Below are 14,310 nucleotides of genomic sequence, written 5' to 3' on the forward strand. Positions count from 1 at the left end.
TAAGATAAAGAGAAAACTTTGAGAGTAGTCAGAGAAAAAAGACTGAAAACTAAGAAATGATGTGAATGAAGGCTGACTTCTCCTCAGAAACAATGGAGACCAGTAGACAATCAATTAACATCTTTAAAGTGGTAAAATCAAAACCCTACCAAGCAAAAATTGTATATCCAGAGAAAATACATATCAAAAATTAAGGTGAAATTAAAAAAAAAAAATCCAAGTGAACAAAGGAAATTCATCACCATTATACCTGAACCACAAGAACTGCTAAAGAATATTCATCAGGTTCAAGAAGAATGACATTAGATGGAAACTCAGATCTAACAAGAAGTAGTGAATAACATTTGAAATGATAGAAATGTGGGTTAAATATATAATATTATTTTATATATTTATACCAGACTACACCCACTCCTCACTAAATAGACATGGTTAGGTTCCAAAGACCAGGTCTTTATGTGAAAATTGGCATTATGCAAAAATGGAGAATTTTTTTTCCTGTTTTCAGACCAATCATTTATCTAAATTTTTTTATTTAAAAGTATGATCGTAGAAATAATAACAGCTAAGATTTACTGATGTGCTCAGCATTGCAAAGAGTCCAGTTATGAATTATTCCTCTGCAGAGATGCAGGCTTTCAGGAGACAAAGCTGGATAAAGCCAGGCTGTGTGGCTGGAGGGTCCACGGCTTAACCACTTCACATTCCTCCTGTACTTGGTCAGAGCATCCTTCTCAGAGCCACCTCTAGGGCTCTACTCCCACTCCTGCAAGCCCTTCTGCCATAATCTTGGAGCCTGGCAGTCACTGAGGCTCAGGGCTTCCTGCGAGAGCACTGGGAGCCTGCCCTCGCATCCAGCCCCACTGAGGCGGAAGCTTCAGGCCCAGCTTGGCTCACTTTGGAGTGTCATTAAACTCGCAAGCATTTCTTCCATACGCCCCTTCCAATGCTTCTTTCTTTCTTCCCTTCTCACCCCATGGCAATTTTGAACTGCAGGGCCTCAGGCCACATAGGAGCTGGAAACCAGGAACAGGCACCCGCTGGCTTGGCGCTGCCTACGCGTCCACCCAGAGGCTGTGGTCATGGAGGAGGCCAGCCCCAAGCGGCAGCTGGATGTGGCATCCCAACTGGCAGAAGGGAGACGAGGGATTGGGGCTGCATGGCTCAGCTTCCCAGAGGCTGCCTGGAGACTTTCCTGGAGCAAGGAACTCTCTACAGCCATTGACGCCATGCCTGCCACCTGGTTAATACACAAAATAGCTGGATAGTAGATTTTCTACTATTGTTGTAAATTCGAAATGTCGGATAACGAGACAGTTGATGTGAGGAGTAGCTGTATTTTCCTTCTCTTAACTTCTTTTAAAGACACTGTTTTTAAAAATGGTATAATCAAGTCCAACTATATCAATAATAACATTAAATGTAAATGGAATAAATACTCTAATTAAACATCAGAGATGGCTAGACTAGAAGACCCAGTGATATGCTATCTATAAGTGGTGCCATTTAATATCACAGAAAGCTTAAAAATAAAAGGATAGGAAAGACCAAAAATGTTAATAGTAAGTTTAAGAAAACTTATGTGACTACATTAATATCAGACAAATTGACCAACAAAATGAGAAGAAATACTAGGAAAAAAGAAATATTGCTGCATGAGAAAGGGCTAAATTTGTCAGAAAGACATAACAATCATAAATAGTACACATCTAATAACAGAACTTCACACTACCTGAAAAAATCTGACAGGAATGAAGACAAAAATAGGCAAAGCAATAATCACAGTTGGACATTTTAATACACTTCTCACAGTAATTACTTCAATCTTATTAGATGCTAGTGTCCTAAAAGCTATTTTCTTCTTTTACATAAGCTTTAATCCAATAGAAAAGACCTATTAGGTTTTTAAAAAATAGAAGCTGTTGTTATTTTACATATGCTTACATACATGTATATACACACACACATATGCATGCAAAGGGTAAAATTTTGTGGGTTTTGTTATTACAATAAAAATGTATTTAGATCAATTGCTTCTTCTGTTTACTTTATCTAAATAAGAATAGTTTTAAAATTGCATCACACCTGGACTGAAAGCGTCATCAGGGGGAAAATGGGTCTGAGTGTCAGCGAGAAGATGATCATCATTACCGGTCCACCTGTTCAGAACCCAGGGGCAGATTTTTTGAAAAAATGAAAGAAGAGAAAGTTTTTAACCACTCCCCTCCAAAAAAAAGTTGAACCTGCAAGTCCATATCAGAGTGACCTTTTCCTAGCTGGCCCTGTGATCAGCAATGGCAACAAAACACCAACAAATCAGCAAAGTTTAAACATTGCAGAAGTTATCATGACCTGGGACCAAATCCCAGATGAGGAGGAGGAAATGGTGATCAGAATTTTCAAGCACTTCTTCACCAGCCAAACTGTACAGCAGATCAGGAAAATTATATCTCTGCCAAAGCAAAGCAGTAGAAATAGTCTCAGGGAGTCACCTTATGTCACAATAAATGAGACTCCCAGAAGCACCAGCAAAACAAAAGATGAATGTAGTCTTCTAACACCGATAGAATAAGATCAAACAAGCCAGCTAGAACAGGGAACAAACCAACATGGCTTGTGAGCTATAAGAAGTCTACTAGAGGCATGCAAGAATTTTAAAGAGGCCCTGAAAATACTAGAGGTTGAGAATGGAGGGAGAGGAGTCAGACAAGATTCACCAGACCAATGCAAGCAACACAAGGCAGAGTTCTGCCCAGCCACATGCCTCCCACCAGAGACTCTGTAGGCTTCCAGCCATATGCACTACCACCTACATGGTATGCTATATAATTCTCATGACACCATCCTTTTTAGTTGAACTAACATGGTGGCTCTTTTCAAAGCAAAGCAAAATTCCCACTCATTTCTGTTTGTGTGGAAAAAAGTTTCTGGTCACGTGTGTATTCATAAAAAGGAGAAATGTGTTTAGATGTATGGCCTAAAGAATGCGTAGGGTACTTACAGTGCTAATATGTTTTAGAAATAATGTATTCTATAATTTGAGAAACTTCAATTTTTAATTGTTTTTACTATTTTTTTCTTTTAACACCTTAAAGGATCAAGTTTTTTTTGGCATTCTATGTAGAAAGAAAATACATATCATATAAATTGACTAAATTGTTAATTTTTTAACACTTTAAAGGATAAACAGTTAAATGGATAAAGTCATTCTGGGGGAGTCAAATGGTACAGAATGAAGCTTGAAAGGTACCCACAAAAAAAAATCTATGGTAGGGGGAGGGAACGGGAAATCGGAATAGGGCTTTATACAAGTGGATACCCACAGCAGTTCTGGATAATCTGTGCATGTCAACAGAAAGGATACTATCATTTAAAAGAAAAACTATCCACTGTCTCTTCATCTGTAGCTCACATACCCATTACTCTTTGCTTCACAGGTTTTAAACTAGCATGCTGCACACAACTATCTGCTTCTCCACCTCTCCTTTATCTCTTCTCTCGCCCTCTTTTCTCCACCCCTATTCTTTGTATTTCCTCATCCATCTGTCTACATACACTTCAGGCAGAAAAGTATCTCATAAAAAAAGTAGGTATACAACTTGGCTTCAGTTGAAACTTGGTTCATGAAAAGAACAAAAGAGACAATGATATTTGTCCTAGAATTTCAGAAGCAGTAAACAAAGAATTCAAACCAATTAAAAACTGGAGAATATATTTTGTCTATATACATTTTTATATCAGCTATCAATATCCACTAAAATGAATTTTTTTGAAAAAAATTTTGGAGGGATATAAGATTATAAGACATTGTTACCCAGAGTTCTCAATAAAAACACATCAAAATAAAAATTAAAAACCTAATTCGGTTATTTTGTTTTGTTTTGCTGTTTGTTTTGTTTTCATTGCAGCACCTTGCTTTTCTGTTTTTCATAGAGATTTTGGATAGCTGGTGGCTGATGCATTTTTAAACAAAAATGAGTTAGAAAATTATGACATCAGTTGCCAACCTAAAGAAGGTGATGATCCAAGTGGACAACAATGATTCTGAATTGTCTTCAACTAGCCAATAAACTATATGTCGTTCTTCTGAAAATATCTTGAAAATGTTTATTATTTTAAAAAGACAAATGAAAAGCAAAGAGGGAAATATTGAGATGTCAGAACTTCACAGCATATGTACCACCATGGCTTTTTGTGGTAACAAATGAACTTTCACTCGTTTATGTGAACGTGTCATTGCATCAACAAACTGCAGTATCAGTTTCCTCCACTGAAAACAAAAACACTGTGATTTGAAATCTTTCCTTCTTGTTTTAAAGAAGTTATGAACAAAAGAAGACAAAGGGATTAATGTTGTCAATACTTGATTAATTGACTGAGTAGGCCATCTAGTCAACTTCAACTCATGGTGGCCCCATGTGTGTCACAGCAGAACTATGCTTCATAGGGTTTTCAATGGCTGATTTTTCAGAAGTAGATCACCAGGCCTTTCTTTGAGGCACCTCTGGGTGGACTTGAACTTCCAACCTTTCAGTTAACAGCCAAGCATATTAACTGTTTGCACCACCCAGGGACTCCTATAAATACTTACAAAATAATTAAACAAATGGTCTAATTTTAAATACATTTTAGGTGGGCACTTGCTTCAGTGAATTAAATTTCTTTTTCTTTCAGATGTTAATTTTTATCTCACCAACATGATTAGTCTCCAAGCTTCAACTTGAGCTGAAGTGAATGAGATTGCACTTTTCATGACCTTCCTCATCCCAAGTGGTTCCTCATATTCCATATTCCAAGTGGTTCATATTATCACCTAGAGAGAGTTCATGCACACACAATTTCCTCTTAAACCTGAATCTGATACTGCTAATGCAGTAATGTTATTTTAATTTTATCAACACTTTCAAAGATTAACCAAAAAACTTTCTTTCCCCTAATTGAAGTTTCAAACTAGAAATCTGAAGCTTTCAAAGCAACAGCCCATACAAAAATTACTATCAAGCAAATTCTGTAACTGACGCCCATATGTCTTCTTCCTCTGTATTCCAGCTCCTGACACTAAAAATGGTCTAATTCATTTTCATTTTGTTAATTTTATTAAAGTTTATTAGTGTCTGTATCCTGTTCAAATTCTCACAATCTTCCAGTGGAGATACTTAACAAACAATAACATATTTAATTTTTATTTAAAAAGTTTTAAAATCTTATTGCCCATACATGTGTATAGTCTTATGATAGATATTCAAATTCATTATAAAAATTCAAAACTTTATATATATCGTATTATATACTATTATATGTAGGACACATTATTTGCTGACCATGTAGTATGATTATACCTGTGGAAATGTATTTAGGTCTTTAAAGCTCTATTGCTTAAAGTAAAATATTTCAAACATCAGGGTCAAGTATTTTTTTTCCCTGCACTTCCATAAATTACTCAAAATCATAATACATTTTGTTTTGCTGCATATTTAAAAAATTATTTTTGCAGAGCCTTTTGTCTTTCCTGGAGTTTCCTGGAGGCTCCAATTCATTTTCTTTTTTTCTATTGTCAAAAAATACATACGCTTTCATGTTATACTAAAATCATCCAGAACTTTGCAGTCCAACCTTTCAGTTAGCAGCCAAGTTCTCACCCAGGGACTTCATTGTTGTATACACTTCCCTATAAAAATCAAGTAGGTCAAGGTGGTTGATAGTGCTGTTCCGTTTCTTCCAGGTCTTTAGTAATTTTTTTTTCTTCTAATTGTTCTATCAATTTCTGAGAGTTGTTAGGATCTCTAGCTATGATTATGGAACTGTCTGTTTCTTCCTTGAATTTTGCCAGCCTTTTCTTGGAGTCTGCCCTGTACATGGATCAGATAAACATTTAGGTAAATTTTACACTAAAATTTGGGGGTACCCTCTCTGGTTGTCCTCTTTCCGGGATTTTCTATCCTTTCTTTCCAGTGGCTGTGGTTTACTTGAACTCTGTCCTCTGGTTATTCAAACCTATAAGTCTTTGAGTTTCCTAAAAGAATGTTTATGCTGGTCCCTTTGGATACACTTTGGAGGAAGATTTACAGTTTGCACTTGTAACAACGGTGCAGGTTACTTTTCTCACGCAGACCTGCCTCCCCTTCAATCAAGGTACTCTTAAGTCTGTGAACTGACTTAGGTCTTGAAACTGGATGACAGGTGTAATTTTCCACTCTGGTGACTCAAGTTAGGTTTTTGGATGATAGACTTAAAGAGTTTATTGTATTATGTAGATGAGGAGATAGGCTAGTAGTCTTCCTATCTACCTATTTCATTCTTAGGGACACTGTGCTAAGCAAGCCACTTCCAAAGAGCTCTATGGGCCAAAGAATTATTTCTTCTAAGTTCCTGCTGCCCTTTACAAGTTAACATGCAAGTTGTCTTTGGTAATTAAGTGTGGCCACTTGGCCTCTATTATTCTGGCTTTCCATCATCCTCATTGATACCAGGGAATCTATTTCAATGGTGGTATCACCTACAGTCATATCTGACCTATAGAGCTATAAAGGAGACTGACTACAGAGCTTTTCAAGCATGCAAGTGCTTCCCCTCACTAAGGTATTTTGCAATACTTAAACAAAGGAAGTGCCTTCTGGAACTTCTCATGGACCATATTAAGATGTGAAAGTGTAGATTGCACATGATAAAGCAAGTCTAATTCTTCTTGTCTCCATAAGTCTTTGGATTCCCTCCTTGAAATCATGCCAGGAAAGCTCTGACATTTTAACCTCATTATACGTAGGCCACCATTGTGTCCAAGTTTCATTTAACCAACCAAGCAAACTCTTAAAATCATCTCATATTGCATGAGTTAACACATCGAAATTTGAAACTTTTGTAAATAATAGCAGTAAATTTGCCCCAATTGGGTCTAATATCTTAGAATCTATTCCAATACTAGTAACCCAGGTTTTAGCTAAGTAAAATCTTTCCATTTTCTTTGATTTATAAGCTATTTTCTCCTGGTTTATAGCATGTAAAGTTCTGTCCTGGAGCAGTGGTTCTCAACTTGGGGTGATCATGTCCACCAAGGGACATTTGACAACTGTTTGAGACATCTTTGCTTGTACAACAGGGAAAGATGGGAGTCTTCTGGTATCTAACGGGTAACAATCAGGAATGCTGTTAAACATATTACAATGCACAGGGCAGTCCCCCACCACAAAGAATTATCCAGTCAAAAATGTCAAAATTGTTGAGATTGAGAAAACCCACTGTTATGAATGGAATTATATCTCCCAAAAAGATATGCTGAAGTCCTAACCTCTGTACTTGTGAGTGTGAACCTATTTGGTAATAGGGTCTCTGAAGATAAGTTATGTTAACATGAGGCCACAATGGAGTAGAATGGGTCTTATTCCTATATGACTGGTGCCCTTATAAAAGAAGAGAAGATACACAGAGAGAGGGAGATAGGGGAAGGATACCTTGTGATACCTGCAGCTACAAGCCAAAGGATGCCTAGTGGAGCTCTCAGGAACTAAGGGAGAGGCATGGAACAGTTTCTCTCTCAGAGCCTTCAGAAGGAATCTAGCCTTCTAGAACTGTGAGAAAATACATTTCTGTTTTTGTAAGGCACCCAATTTGTGGTATTTTTTATGACATCTCTAGGAAACTAATACACTCACCCTTCAGAATGTTGAGATTTGACCCTGGTTATAGGTCTCATAGGAAGCTTTTGTGGCACAATGGTTAAGCACTAGGCTGCAAACTCTGTGGAAGAAAGATGTGGCAGTCTGCTTCCGTAAAGATCTACAGCCTTGGAAAATCTATGGGGACAGTTCTACTTTGTCCTATAGGGTCACCATGAGTCGGAATCAAATCTAAGGCAACAGGTTTGTTTTTTTATTTTTATAGGTTTAGCAACAATAGGGTGCAATTCATGTTGTCAAACAGTGATTAAGAAACAAATATGGTATGGATAATATCACAAGAAGGATTTATTCATTAGTTGCTGTCTGGATTACAAACTTTGAAAGTCTCTTTCAACTCTAAGATTCTGGGGTTCTGTATGAAAAGAGGTGGATGAAGGAAACTTAATAAAGAAGTGGGTGTGATTAGAGGGAAGTTTTAGACAATAAAACTCTTCTTCCAATTGTTTAAATCTTTAATTAAAGCAGAATAAAGAGAATTATGAAAAAGAATGACATGAAGCGAAGGAAATTTCCTATTAAAAACATCCTATTAAAATTTTTTCCTATTAAAAATATGTTGGGTTGATGTACATTTTGCTGTGTATGATCTCAACAACACAAAATAAATAAAATTTAGAAAAAACATAGGTTAGAATAAACACATTCTTACTTTACTCTTCTCTCTTACATTAATGTAAAACAAAACAAAACTTAAAACTAGAAAAAATTATATCGTCAATAGAATCTATAAAACTCCCAGAATTCCAAGTCAGAACTTGTAAAATCTATCTGTAACATTCAAGAAGGATCCCAAGAGTCGAAGAATATATCTGCTGATCTCTTGTAGACTTCAAGACATAATCTAGACTTTTACTTAGAAAAATTTTTTCAACATCACAAACAATCCATTGAAAGTGAGGCAAGTGAACTAAGTTGGGGAAGCAAGATGTGAAGACGTGACCACGAGAATATAAACACCCTAAGAATTCACACCACAACGCATCTGTGAGTTTGTTGTACTGTGGTGGCTTGTGTGTTACTGTGATACTGGAAGCATAGCCACCGGTATTTCAAATACTAGCAGGGTTACCAATGGTGGACAGATTTCAGCGGAGCTTCCAAACTAAGACAGACTAGGAAGAAGGACCTGGATGTCTACTTCTGAAAAAAATTGGCCAGTGAAAATCTTATGAATAGCAACAGAACGTTCTCTGATATTGTGCCGGAAGGTGAGCCCCTCAAGTCAGAAAACCCTCAAAATAAGACTGGGAAAGAGCTGTCTCCTCAAAGTAGAGTCAACCTTAATGATGCAGATGGAGTCAAGCTTTCAGGACTTTCATTTGCTGATGTGGCACAACTCAAAATGAGAAGAAACAGCTGCAAACATCCATTAATAATTGGAACATGGAATGCACAAAGTATGAATCTAGGAAAATGGGAAGTCATCAAAAAGGAAATGGAATGCATAAACATCAATATCCTAGGCACTGGTGAGCTGACGTGGGCTGGTATTGGCCATTTTGAATCAGACAATCATATATGGTCTACTTTGACAGAAATGATAAATTACAGAGGAATGGTGTGGCATTTGCAGTCAAAAAGAACATTTCAAGGTCTATCCTGAAGTACAACGCTCCAGTGATAGGATAACAACCATACACCTACAAGGAAGACCAATTAATACAACTATTATTCAAATTTAAACACCAACCACCAATAACAAAGATAAGGAAATTGAAGATTTTACCAATTTCTGCAGTCTGAAATTGATCAAATATGCAATCAAGATGCATTGATAATTACTGGTAATTGGAATGGGAAAGTTGGAAACAAAGAAGAAGGATCGGTAGTTGGAAAATATGGCCTTGGTGATAGAAATGATGCCAGAGATCACAGGATAGAATTTTGCAAGACCAATGACTTCTTCATTGCAAATACCTTTTTTTCAACAACATAAACGGTGATGATACACATGGACCTCACCAGATGGAAAACACAGGAATCAAATCTACTACATCTGTGGGAAAAATCAGTCGAAAAGCTCAGTATCATCAGTCAGAATAAGGCCATCAACCGCTCATTCAAAGTTCAAGTTGAAGCTGAAGAAAATGAAAACAAGTCCGCGAGAGCCAAAGTATAACCTTGAGTATATCCCACCTGAATTTTGAGACCATCTCAAGAATAGATCTGACGCGTTGGACACTAATGACCAAACCCCAGACAAGTTGTGGGAAGACATCAAGTACATTACACATGGAGAAAGCAAAAGTTCATTAAAAAGACAAGAAAGAAAAGACAAAATGGATGTCAGAAGAGACTCTGACACTTGCTCTTGAATGCAGAGTAGCTAAAGTGAATGGAAGAAATAATGAAATAAAAGATCTGAACAAAAGATTTCCAAGGACAGCTCAAGAAGACAAAGTAAAATATTATAATGAAATGTGCAAAGACCCGGAGTTAGAAAACCAAAAGGGAAGAACATGCATGGCATTTATCAAGCTGAAAGAACTGAAGAAAAAATTCAAGCATCGAGTTGCAATTTTGAAGGATTCTATGGATAAAATACTGAATGATGCAGGAAGCATCAAAAGACGATGGAAGGAATACACCGAGTCACTGAACCAAAAAGAGCTGGTCAACATTCAATGATATCAGGAGGTAGCATATGATCAAGAACCAATGGGACTGAAGGCAAAGTCTAAGCTGCACTGAAAGTATTAGTGAAAAACAAGGCTCCAGGAATTGATGGAATATCAATTGAGATGTTTCAACAAAGGGATGCAGCACTGGAGGTGCTCACTCCTCTATGCCAATACTTTGGGAAGGCAGCTACTTGGCCAACCAACTGGAAGAGATCCATATTTGTGCCTATTCCAAAGAAAGGTGATATTATCGAACAATATCATTAATATTACATGCAGGTAAAATTTTACTGAAGATCATTCAAAAGCAGCAGTACATCCACAGGGAAAGGCCAGAAATTCAAGCCAGATTCAGAAAAGGATGTGGAAAGCTGACATTGCCGATGTCAAATGGATATTGGCTGAAAGCAGAGAATACCAGAAAGATGCTTACTTGTGTTTTATTGACTATGCAAAGGCATTCGACTGTGTGGGCCATAAGAAATTACTGATAACTTTTCGAAGAATAGCAATTCCAGAACACTTAAGTGTCCTCATAAGGAACTTGTACATAGACCAAGAGGCAGTCATTTGAACACAGCAAGGGGATACTGCATGGCTTAAAATCAAGTTGGGTGTCAGGGTTCCATCCTTTTACCAATCTGTATGCTGAGCAAATAATCCAAGAAGCTGGACTACGGAAGAACAGGGCATCAGGATTGGTGGAAGACTCATTAACAACCTGTGACGTGCAGATGACACAACCTTGCTTGCTGAAAGCGATGAAGACCCAAAGCACTTACTGATGAAGATCAAAGACCACAGCCTTCAGTGTGGATTACACCTCAACAAAAAGAAAACAAAAATCCTCACAACCGGACCAGTAAACAACATCATGATAAATGGAGAAAAGATTGAAGTTGTTAAGGATTTCATTTTACTTGGATCCACAATCACCGCCCATGGAAGCAGTAGTCAGGAAATCAGAGGACATATTGCATTGGACAAATCTGCTGCAAAAGATCTCTTTAAAGTTTTGAAAAGCAAAGATGTCACCTTGAAGACAAGGTGTGCCTGACCCAGGCCATGGTATTTTCAATTGCCTTATATGCATGTGAAAGTTGAACAACAAATAAGGAAGACTGAAGTAGAAGTGATGCCTTTGAATTATGCTGTCGGAGAAGAATATTGACTATTCCATGGACTTCCAGAAGAACTAACAAATCTGGCTTGGAAGAAATACTGCCAGAGTGCTCCTTGAAGCAAGGATGGCAAGACTTCATCTCACATACTTTGGACATGTTATTAGGAGGGACCAGTTCCAAGAGAAGGACATCACTCTTGGTAAAGTAGAGGGTCAGCAAAAAAGACAAAGACACAGTGGCTGCAACAATGGGCTCAAACCTAACAAAGATTGTGAGAACGGCGCAGGACCAGGCAGTGTTTCGTTCAGTTGTACATAGAGTCACTACCAGTCGGAACCAACTTGATGGCACCTAACAAGAAGAAGAATTCACAGAATTCTTGAGATATTTCTGGAATATTGCATAATAAAGTGCTAATGGTGGATAATTTTAGGGTGTAGAGAATAGGTGTTCAAAAGAGGGGGACTTCTGCTTTTCACTGTGTTCCTTTCTCTAGTCTTTGGGCTTTTTTGGTAAAGATGTGTGCATGTACATTTTTAAAACTTATTTCAGAAGGTAAATTTTGTAGAAATCTGGACTGAATATATGGGAAAGGTTTGTGAGGAGACATATATCTTCAGAGTTATTGTGAATTTGATGACATGAACAAATTAAAGGTGCTTTCTAAGAGAAAGGCAGAGGGATAGCCAATATAAAATATATTCTGCTTTTCGTTCTATAATTCTATGAAAAACAAGCTCCATGAAAGTAGAATTTTTCATTTGATTGGAACAGTTGAATTCATAACACTCTATAGAACCACCTGGAACCTAATTTAAAAAAATAGCATGTACTCATTAATAGAAGTCCAGCCCTCTTATCAACAATAATCATAAATACATGTTCAAGGTTATAGATCTAGGCTGAACAATAACTGAGAGTCTAACTATATCCCTTCTTAGTCTCTAAAGTTTGTGTATGTAGTTCAAGAGTTGCATCTTAAAAGACAGATTTTAATGGAAAAATATGAGTGGGAAGATTTTTTCCCAAATTCCAAGGTTCAGGTGGATTTCAGTTGAAGAACATGTTTTGTCTTATGCTTAAATAATTACTTTGGAAATATTATCATGAATGCAGAGCCATATTTTAAAGAGAAAATTACTTTTAATGTCATCTATAGAAAATAACGTGGAGTTTTGCATTGGCCTTTCTCTTTTAAGAAATCTTCATTCCACCCAAAGCATCAGTAGGCTACAGAATATTATCAGACAACTAATACATCCCAATCAGACTGAATTTATTTATAGACAACGTTCTTTTTGCAATGTTAGATGCCTCATTAACTTGATTCAGCTTGTGCATAGCAAAAATATTCCCTGCCTCTTCAGATTTTTGATAGAGTGAATTATAATTTCTTGTCTCACTCATTATAAACCTTTAGTTCGGAGGACATTTCAGAAATATGTAGTGACACTTAAATGAATCCTGGATTACTTGTCCTGGATTATGTGCTTTATTTATTTTCCTTTGGGAGGAATATCAGGTGGTATAGTGACCATTCTCAATTTATATTTTACATAGAGAAATGAGTTAAATAATAATCATGCTAGAAGTTTCCTCCTAGGAAAAATGGAATGTGAATTTTTATTTGAGCATATTCCTTTACATGCATTATTGTCAGGTTAGTGGGGTGTGGGTGGGAAAGTAGGAGTTTTAACACTCCTGGAGCCTTAATAATTCAACTCACTTTTTAAGTATGATTCTGAGAACAAAACTAAGAAGATACTCTAAAAAACTAGCATGTATGACTCCCATATTACAGTTTGCATCTTCAGATTTTGAGATATCCTTTGGAATATCACCAAGCAACTTTGAGTTGTATGCTCTTTTAATTTGGTTTATACTTCTATAAGTGTAGGGGGTAGGAGAGGGGAAAGAATTTTTCTTTTCAAATCTTCTACTATGATCATTTCTGATTCATCTTTTTAACCAGGGTTAACAGGTGAAATTGAGCCAGGGGGTGGGGAGAAGATAATTAAAAGGCTAACTTACATTTCTCTTAAATTTAACATTCCATGTTTTAAATGAATTTCCACATGAGTAAATAAGAGCATTTAATGTTTGTTGAGAGCCCTGGTGGCCCACTGGTTAAGAGATCAGCTGCTAACCAAAAGGCTGGCAGTTGGAATCCACCAGCCACTCTTTGGAAACCCTATGGGACAATTCTACTCTGTCCTGTACGGTCACTATGAGTCAGAATCGACTCAACAACAGTGGCTTTGGGTTTGTTTTTTGTTTTTCTTTTTTAAATGTTAATGCTTGATGTAAAGTGGTCACAAATTATACTGGGACAGTTTCCTTATTTTATTTTAAATAAAATGGTTTGTTGTTGTTGTTGTTAGGTGCCGTCGAGTCAGTTCCGACTCATAGCAACCCTGTATACTACAGAACGAAACACTGCCCTGTCCTGCGCCATGCTCGTAATTGTTGTTATGCTTGAGCCCGTTATTGCAGCAACTGTGTCAGTCCATCTCGTTGAGGGTCTTCATTTCTGTTGACCCTCTACTTTATCAAACATGATGTCCTTCTCCAGGGACTGATCCCTCCTGATAACATGTCCAAAGTTTGTGAGATGTAGTCTTGCCATCTTTGCTTCAAAGGAGCATTCTGGTTGTACTTCTTCCAAGACAGATTTGTTCGTTCTTTTGGCAGTCATGGTATATTCCATATTCTTTGCCAACACCACAGTATAAAGGTGTCAATTTTCTCCAGTCTTTCTTATTCATTGTCCAGCTTTCACATGCATAAGATGTGATTGAAAATGCCATAGCTTGGGTCAGGCGTACCTTGTCTTCAAGGCGACATCTTTGCTTTTCAAAACTTTAAAGAGATCTTTTGCAGTAGATTTGT

General features: G+C 37.0%; 1 pseudogene; it reads left to right on the top strand.

Moving 5' to 3' along the window:
- Positions 1 to 1,298: 1,298 nt before the first annotated feature.
- Positions 1,299 to 14,310, top strand: part of LOC101348003 (Wilms tumor protein homolog) — a 21,205-nt pseudogene continuing 8,193 nt past the window's right edge.

This window comes from Trichechus manatus, unplaced genomic scaffold, assembly GCF_000243295.1.
Source record: "Trichechus manatus latirostris isolate Lorelei unplaced genomic scaffold, TriManLat1.0 scaffold00043, whole genome shotgun sequence".
NCBI lineage: Eukaryota > Metazoa > Chordata > Mammalia > Sirenia > Trichechidae > Trichechus > Trichechus manatus.